The 10,000-nt window shown below is 41.2% G+C and overlaps 1 protein-coding gene across 3 annotated transcripts in view; it reads left to right on the forward strand.

The window, feature by feature from the left end:
- Window positions 1-10,000, forward strand: part of LOC106876523 (dystroglycan 1) — a 68,675-nt gene that overhangs the window by 35,605 nt on the left and 23,070 nt on the right. Inside the window, exon 1 of one of the 3 annotated variants that reach the window (XM_089345596.1) lies at window positions 6,227-6,551. The exons of the other annotated variants lie outside the window; for them this stretch is intronic. The gene's annotated coding sequence lies outside the window, so the exon portion shown is untranslated. Of the gene's footprint in view, window positions 1-6,226; window positions 6,552-10,000 lie in introns of those variants that run through there. 3 annotated transcript variants of the gene reach the window in all.

A 10,000-nucleotide genomic window follows, 5' to 3' on the forward strand; every position in this document is an offset into this window, starting at 1 on the left:
TTATTATCATTATCATTATTATTATTATTATTATCATTATTATTATTATTATTATTATCATTATTATTATTATTATTATTTTGAGATCCATAGACTGAGGAGGTCTGTGTGATCGACTTATCTCTCCCCTCCTAAAATTAGAGAGAATTATTATTATTATTACAAATGGTAAGGTATTGATATTATTATTATTAAATTCCACCGAGGTCAACTTTGCCTTTCATCTTTTCGGGGTTGATAAATTAAGTACCAGTTACGTACTAGGGTCGATCTAATCGACTTCCCCCACCCCCCCACCCCCCCCCCAAAAAAATTCGGGCCTTGTGCCTAGAGTAGAATCCATTATTATTATTATTGTTGTTGTTGAAGGCAGTGAGCTAGAAGAATGGTTCGGATGCCGGTCGAAATGCTTCGTGGTATTTCGTCTGCCACTAATTTGTAAAAGATCGGTGTCTTTGTGTCTAAATTAGAAAATATTTTTGGCCTCTCAGCGCCTGGTATCAAGCTACTACCCCCCACCCGCGCCAGCTCACGGTTGAGGGGGGGGGTGGACCTTTTCTTCGTCTTGTAAGTTATGCGGTGGCCTTATTTGTACCTGTCTTCATCGTCGTCATCGTCTTCATGTAGCGTCCGTTGTCCATGCCAACATGGGGAAACATGTTAAATGATGTGGACGAAGAGGTTTGCTCCGAACCGTCCAACCCATGCCAGCATGGATAGACAGACAGATAGATGGATTGATTGATAGAGAGAGAGGGGCAGGTAGGTAGGTAGGCAGGTAAATAGACCAAGAGATGGATGGATGAATAGAGATAGGTTGATAGATAGATAGACACAGTTAGACACGATGGAGAGACAGATAAACGGGTGGATGGCTGATTAGACAGGCAACCTGATAAGCTACCCTCCACCCCGAATAGTGAAACAGCTAGACGGAGAGATATATATAACAAGCAGAGAGAGAGGAAAGGAGGATGGGGGCCCCCTGAAAGCTCTACAAATAGTTAGGAGGTGTACGTTGACAGCTGGATATGGGGGTAGATAGCAATATAAGGGGGTGGCGAGAGAGAGGGAGATGCACACAGAGTCAGGTAGACAGTGGAGAGGAGAGAGAGAGAGACAGACAGACACACTGACACACAGGCAGGAGGACATAAGAGACCCAGAAACTCACACCAAATGTTTATTGTCTCATTTTTCTGTCTGTGTGTTTTAAACTTGTGTTGAGTCATTGGCGGTGGCGCAAAGGGTGTTACATGAGCGGGTGGGAGCGGCGGAGGCGGTGGTGGTGGTGGTGGCCGTGGCGGTAGAACATTTAGGGTACGATTTTTGTGTTTTAGGGGAGATTTTACTGCTATTTCTAGCAAGTGGAGCAACCACGTGGAAGGCGCCTGGTGATGTCAGATGGCTGTAGTTGTTATTGTTGTTGTTGTTTAACCCCGAGCCAGTCCTGATCCAGTTGAGAGACCAGTGATCAAAGATGCTCCAGCTGTGACCATCCCGTCTTTTATTCAGGCATAGTGTACCTAGGACTACATTATGTAATGCATAATATAGTAGTTAGTATTAGTGGATAGAGAGGTGTCGTTTAGCCCCAGGTCAGTCCTGATCCAAACAGGCCTGTGATCAAAGACATTCCGATTGTGACCATCCTGTCTTGTGTTTCTTAATATACACAGCACATTTGAGATAGTTGTCTAGTGTGTCCTTCAAGATATGGATTTTTAAAGGTAGATTTGGCTGCTATTTCTTGCCTGTTGATGGGACTGCATGAAGGCATCCTTTGTTGGCTTTGTGGAAGATGGGGGAAGATGAGGATGGTGATGGTGATGGTGTTAATGTCAATAATAGTATTGTTGACGTCATTGGCAGTGGTGGCGGTGGTGGTGTTGTGCTGTAGGAAGGGAGGTAGGGGACGGGTGGTGGTGGAAGTAGGAGAGTTTAAGGCGGGGGTGGTGGGGAGAAGGGCATGACTGGATCCAGGATTTATTGTGTGTGTGTGTGTGTGTATATGTCTTTGTGAATGTATGTAGATGTGTGTGTTTGTACATGTGATTTAATGTAGATGTGTGTATGTATGTATGTATATATATATATGTGTGTGTGTATATATATATATATATATATGTGTGTGTGTGTATGTTTAGTGTACATGTATATATATGTATGTGTGTATATGTGTGTGTGTGTATATATATATATATGTGCGTTTTGTGTACATGTATGTTTGTATATGTATGTGTTTGTGTGTATGTTTATATGTATATTGTGTGTATCTGAGTGTGTGTGTGTTGAAAGTTTGAGTGGGCGGCCAGATGGACACTGTTTATCAGCAACAGAGGGGGTGGGGTGGGGCCTGTATGAATAATGGTGGTGGTGGTGGTGGTGGTGGTGATGTAACAAAACAAAGCACATCACAGTTGATGAGGTCATTTGGTGAGGCGGAGGCAGGCAGTGGGGGTGGTCATGTTGGGGCTGGCATTGTCTGGTGTCTGTTCCCCATCTTCCATCTTGTTTTCAGCTAGTAGACTCTGTGGCCATGCTGGGGCACCGACCTTGAAAGGTGTTAGTCGAATGAATCGACCCCCCCCCACCAATCGTTACCTAATCCCGGGTATTTATCCTATCAGTCTTTTATGCTAAGTTACAGGGGATGTAAACACACCACCACCGGTTGTCAAATGGTGGTGGTGGGGAGTAACACAAATACAAACACAGCAGGCTTCTTTCAGTTTCCATTTACCAAATCCAATCGCACATCTTTGATCAGCCCAGGGCTATAGTAGAAGATACCTGTCCAAGGTGCCACGCAGTGGGACTGAACCCAGGACCACGTGTTTGGGAAGCAGGCTTCTTACCTTCACAGCCATGCTTGTGCCTATATAACATTTTTGTTCTAATTCATGTAGCCCCGTACATATGTGTGTGTGTGTGTGGGCATGCATGGTTTTGTGTGTGTGTGTGTGTGTGTGTCTCTCCTAATCTTGCATGATAGTTGTAAATGAGAGTCACTGTTATACTAGCAGTGTTGTGTCTCTCCAATCTTCCATGAAAAACATGTCGGGCCGAGGAGAAAACTTTACAAAAAAACCTGCCTCAATAAAATTTGCCTGACCCATGCCAGCATGGAAAAGCGGACTTTAAAAAGATGATGATGATGATGATGATCTATATTCGTTTGGTTTTCTGTCTGTTTTTCCCACTTTGTGGCATGGATCGGATGAGATGTTACCGAGACAGAATTTCCTACAGTTGGGATGCTCTTTGTGTCACCAACCTTTAATGTTTTCATTTCCTAAAAGAAGAGATTTTTTGCTGCTGCTGTCACGAACGGAGATTATTGACAAACATGTTTTCTCGATTCTTGGGGCTTTGCGGCATTCACACGCGTACACGGTGGGGGCAGGGGGCACTCTACGTGTCGCCCATCCACACCACCCAACCCTACAATGTTGTCCTTTTCCATACAGATGCATCACTCACCCCTGCTCCAGGGCCACACCCTTCACTCCTATCATCATCATCATCATCATCATCATCATCATCATTCTCTTTGTTTTTCCCAATCCAGCCAACGTTCTGTTATGTTTGCACGACAGACATGGGTGTACATCTCATCCTATGCACACACCCACATAAGTGCACGCGTGTGCACTCGTCTCTTTGCATTTACTAATCTCAATACGTACACACACACACACACACACACGCGCTATAAACGTATGTACAAATATATACACACACACATGCGTATATATATATTCTCTTTTACTTGTTTGAGTCATTTGGCTGATCGTGGAGACCAGCAATTTAAAGACGGCCCAGTTGTGGCCTTCCCATTTTACCTCTGTTTTCCTAAGGCACGAAGGACAGTTTGAGATTTGGCTGCTATTTCTAACGCATCTAACTGCTTGGATGTCTCCCCAGCAGTGCGTGTGTGTGTGTGTAACTCTCACCATTCAGTACCTCTTACCCCTCCTCCTTGTTTAGGTAACCCCTTCCCCAGCCGCCACCACCATCATCATCGTCATCACCATCATCACCATCATTTTGCCTCCCACACTTATTGTTGTTGCTTCATCACTCTCTCCTCCCACCACCACCACCACTGCCACCTCCATGGTCCACCATAGTTTTCCTCTTCCATGCTCCCTATCCCTATGTACAGTGTCAGTGTGGGTGTGTGTGTATATATATATGTTTGTATATCTATGTGTGTGTGCGTATATATGTGTGTGTGTGTGTATATATATGTGTGTGTGTATATATATGTGTGTATATATGTGTGTGTATATATGTGTGGGTATATATGTGTGTGTATATATGTGTGGGTATATATATTTATATATACCCACACGTGTGTGTGTGTCTGTATGTCTGGGTATATATATAATGTACACACGCATATAAACACATGAATGTATGTTTTCGTGTGTGTGTGTGTGTGTAAACATGTGAATTTCTCTGTGTGTGTGTGTACGTACAAGTATACATATGTATATACTGTATGTAAATATGTGTATATATACACACATATATCTCATCACACATGTATTCAGTCAACCCTTTACTCTCTCTCTCTCTCTCTCTCTTTCTCTTCATCCACACAACACACACACACACACACCTCCCTCCCTCTCTCTTCATTCCATACATACCAAACACCACAGCCACAGGCACTGCTGATTGCTGTAGTAGTAGTAGTAGTGGTAGTAGTAGTCGCAGTGGTGGTGGTGGTTTTGTATTTTGTAGTAGTGTGGGTTACAGTAATCGTGGTTAAATTGTTGTTGCCACAGACGTAGTATATATAGAAAAATGAGTGGTGTCCTGTCTTTTGGTATGGGTGGTAGTGCTGCTGCAGCTAGTATCTCACCCCTGTTGTGGCTTGTGTGGTAGTAAAAGTATTAACCCCTTTCCCAGAAGTGGTAACAGCAACTTAACAGTATTGGTGGTCGTGGTTGGGGTGGTAGTTGTTAGTAGGTCTCGTAGTAGTTGTGGTAGTGGTAGTGGTTGTGGTTGTTAGTGGTGCTCTAGAAGTTCCATCTGTGTTGTTGCTGTGGTGGTTCCCAGAGAAGTGGTGATGGGTTCGTCATTTCCACCTTCCCCCACCCCCACCCCCGCCGTGACCATCCAGCCTCCATGTCTCACTGAACAACAACCTCCCCCCCTCACCCCCGCCGTGACCACCCCGCCTCCACAACACTTCCCTCTTCCTTGTCTCTACCTCTTACTATCACTTCCACACCGAGACCTCTCTCTCTCTCTTTCTCTCCCCCCCTACACTTTCTCCTGTCTCTCTATTTCCTCCCCTTCCACCACCGCCGCCCTCCTCCTACCACTCTAACTTAAAGCTTAGGCCTTCCCCCTCCCCCCGCTGGCCACCATTCATACTCCTTCGCCACCACCGCCACCACTTCTCTACTACTGGTGCCTGCTTTGCTTTCTTCCTCTTCCTCTCCCTCACTGTGTTTGCCGCAGCCCCTCACCCCCACCCCCTCCCACCGCCACCACCACCACCACCATTCAGCCATCCATGAATCCCATCCACCTAACTCTCACCAACCAACCAGCCAGCCAGTCAGCCATTCCATCCTATCACCCTCTCTCCCTGTTATTTAAACCCCACCCACCACCGGCACTGCCACCACCACCACCACCACCATATCACTGTTTCCCATTCACACCCACACTTCCATCCACTCTCACCTCTCCCCCTTTCTATTTCACCACTACCGCCTCCGCCGCCGCCGCCACCACCACCACATGTTTCTCATTTACACACGCACTCTCCCTCCCTCTTTCTACCTGTGTGTGTGTGTCTCTCTCTCTTTGTGACTGTTTCTTTGTTTCTCCATCCTCCCTCTTCCACCAGCACCATATCTCCTTCTCCCTCCCTCCCTCCCTTCCACCTCTCTCTCTCTCTCTCACCTTTTCCCTTTCTTTCTCTCTCATATCCCAACACACACACACAGAAGTCACACAAGAGTTTTTCTTCTACCAGGCTTCCATAAACCTCCTCCTCACCACACACACACACACGTACACACACATCTATGTACGCAAAGTGACATATACATAGATTCTCCATCCTTCAACACTGCTAAACTCTGTATGTGTGCGCGTGTGTGTGTCTGTACACGCGTGTCTGGCTGTGTGAGTGTGACTTTGGGAGGAGGAGGAGGAGGTAAAACGGTAGAGAGAGAGGGAGAAGTTACTTTACCAAGAAGGGTGAGGGACGGAACCTGCTCTCGCACTTTGCAGGACGGTCCGCACAGGATTAAGACGCATCTCTTGCTTCTGGGGGAGAAAGAACATCAACATCTAAACTTAACCCCTTTTGGAATTTAAACCCTTACGAAAGAAAAAAAAGGACCCTTACTGCAATTGTATATATATATATATCTTACTAGTATATATATTATTGCATATTGTACGTATAATATACTTTATATATATATATATATATATATATACACACTGGATTGGAAAAACTAATTTCTTTGAGAAAAGAAAACATTACCTTTTTGGATAATTTTGCTTTTTACACTCACGTATGTATATCAATTACTTTTACTACACACTTAATCGAGGATATTAATTTATAACACACACACACACACACACAGACATATATATACGATCCATCACCTTTTCATTATAGTGTTTTTTTTTTAAAGAAAACTACAGAAAAGTTATATATATTTTCTATACGTGTGTATACAGATATGTATGTAATTAAGATACATGTAAATCTTTCATTATTAATTTTTTTTTTATTAATGATCAACGAAAGTTGGAGTGACTCGAGAGCTGAATGTTTCGTATATTTGGCACTTCACCAAACCAAAACTATACACTCGCGCGCGCGCGCGCGCGCGTGTGTGTGTGTGTGTGTGTGTGTACATATATAGTATGTACGTATATTTTTCATTCTAAATTTTCCTTGGACGTTAAACGATGATGATGATGATGATGATGATGATGATCAGCAGTAGTTATTACCAAGTGTGACTCGAGGGCTGTGAGTTTCGTGTATTGGGACACATCAGCAAACCTATACACAGCCTCTATTTTCTGGGGTTTTTTTTATCTTTAATGCAAGCATTATATATATATATGTATATATATATGACACACATATATGTATAATCTTATTGTAGTGTAATATATGGATTCATAAAATCATGTGGCTTTCACTATAAGCTCCTCTAACAGACTTGGCTAGCAGACCACACAGTAATCCAATACAGACGATTATTATTATTATTACATGAAAAAGGCTACTAAATGGTTGTAATCCTAAAGATGTCAAGTGGTTAAATATATATATTCACCTCTTGTGCTTCCTGACTTTTTATGGTTTATATATGTGTGTGTATGTATATATATATATATATAATATATATATATATATATATATATATATATATACACACATATATATATACACACACACCACATGCACACACACACACACATACACACACTTTTATGCCCAGTGCCAACCTCAAACGTTTTGTTACTACGGTACAATCAAACACACACACACACATGATGATGTTTTTGATGTATAAACCATAAAAAGGCACAAGAGGTGAATGAATAAAATATATTTATTTAACCACTTGACATCTTATCCATTCAGCAGCCTTCTTCATGTAATAATAATAATAATAATCCTCTGCATTGGATTACTGTGTGGTCTGCTAGCCAAGTCTGTTAGAGGAGCTTACAGTGAAAACCACATGATTTTACGAATCCATATACCACATTGCAAATCTCTATACAATTTATATACACGCATATGTGTGTGTGTGTATTTACATATATACATGCACACACATGCATATATATATGCTTCTTTCATGCATATCAGTTTGAATTCTAAATGTCAACTACATGAAACCTTTAGTTATGTTGAAAAAATGTTATTTATCAAAGCACAATTACTTGTGTGTGTGTGTGTGTGTGTGTCGTACAAATAGTTTTATCATTCTGTGGAACAGAGTTCAGGAAGTGCCTCACCTCATGGTTGATTTATTGTATATATATATATATATATATATATATACCCTGTCTACTTCGAAACTTTATATTCATACACACAACACACAACCATTTATACACTCATTTTTCATAATGTTCCTTGTAGTTTGAGAATGTGTGTGTGTATGTATATATATAAATATATATATATATATATATATATATATATATATATATATATATATTGTATATATACATGGTGCTCTGGCATTAAGGTGGTGCTACAGCATGGCCACTGTCAAATGACTGAAACCAGTCAAAGACTTAAAAAATGATACATATATGTGTGTGTGTTATTGATATTTGACAGAAGTAACTGACTCAAAAACTGCAAGTATTTCGTCAAATTCCAAATACCTGTGTGTATATGTGTCTGTGTGTATACATACATAAATACATACACACACATATATACAGTAAAAATATGGGGAGAAAAGTGAAAGGGGTGAACTTGCCGTGAAGAGGGGAATATCTGTCGTTTCAGATTCAATCCTTCGTCGAGGGGACAGAGAAAAGGAGAAGGATTGAATCTGAAATATTTTGGATATTCCACTCCCCACGACGTCATGTTCACCCCATTCAATTTTTGCCATATTTTTTCAAGTCTTGCCGACGCAGAGCTATCAAATTATTGCCTGATTATTAAGATACACACACACACACACACACACACACACACACACACACACACACACACACACACATATAGGCGTAGGAGTGGCTGTGTGGTAAGTAGCTTGCTCACCAAGGCTGACCAAGGCCTTGTGAGTGGATTTGGTAGATGGAAACTGAAAGAAGCCCGTCATGTATATGTATGTGTGTGTGTATGTTTGTGTGTCTGTGTTTGTCCCCCCAACATCGCTTGACAACCGATGCTGGTGTGTTTACGTCCCCGTAACTTAGCGGTATGGCAAAAGAGACCGATAGAATAAGTACCAGGCTTCTAAAGAATAAGTCCTGGGGTCGATTTGCTCGACTAAAGGCGGTGCTCCAGCATGGTCACAGTCAACAGACTAAAACAAGTAAAAGAGTATATATATATATATATACATATATATATATATAAAATTGACTTGAAACCATGGTACAGAATATAGATTGGTAAAAGTTTTTATTTTTCATTTCCTTTCGAAATTATCCCTAACTTTTGTGGTATGTAGTATTTTTGCTGCTATTTCTAGTGAGTAGATGTCCTATTATAGGCGTCTCTGCATTTCTAATGAATAATACATATATATATATATATATATATACATATATATATATATATATATATATATATATATATATATACATATATATATTGATATGTATATGATACAATTTTATCAACAGAATTTTAGTCTAAATCCTGAAAAACTTGTATCGGCAAAAATTCATTGAAAGAAAAGAACTGCATTTTTTTCAGAAAGTTGAGGAGAACCGCAATCGAAGTGGTGGGGAGTTGCTAATCTACAGTTACATCTACACACAGACACACACACACACCCTGTCTCTGGATTTATGGGGGTCTTTTAAAATTGAAAGGTGTTTTTTCCGGCCATGACCATCATGTATCAATGTGAAGAAATTATGTCACAGTCTCCCCTTTTGTGTTGTTAATGATGGTATGGTATGAAGAGATTAGGCTGCTATTTCTAACAGGTCTAGCTACCATGTAGAGGTCTCCCTCATTGGCTCATACATACATATATTCATAGATCAGAGAGTAGGGTGTGATTTGAGGGAGATTTGGTTGCTATTTCTAGCAGGTCTAGCTACCATGTAGAAGCCTCCCTCATTGGCTCATACATACATATATACATAGATAAGAGAGTAGGGTGTGATTTGAGGGAGATTTGGTTGCTATTTCTAGCAGGTCTAGCTACCATGTAGAGGCCTACCTCATTGGCTCATACATACATATATACATAGATAAGAGAGTAGGGTGTGATTTGAGGGAGATTTGGTTGCT

This window comes from Octopus bimaculoides, chromosome 29 (genome assembly GCF_046866305.1).
Source record: "Octopus bimaculoides isolate indiv1 chromosome 29, ASM4686630v1, whole genome shotgun sequence".
NCBI classification, from domain to species: Eukaryota; Metazoa; Mollusca; class Cephalopoda; order Octopoda; family Octopodidae; genus Octopus; species Octopus bimaculoides.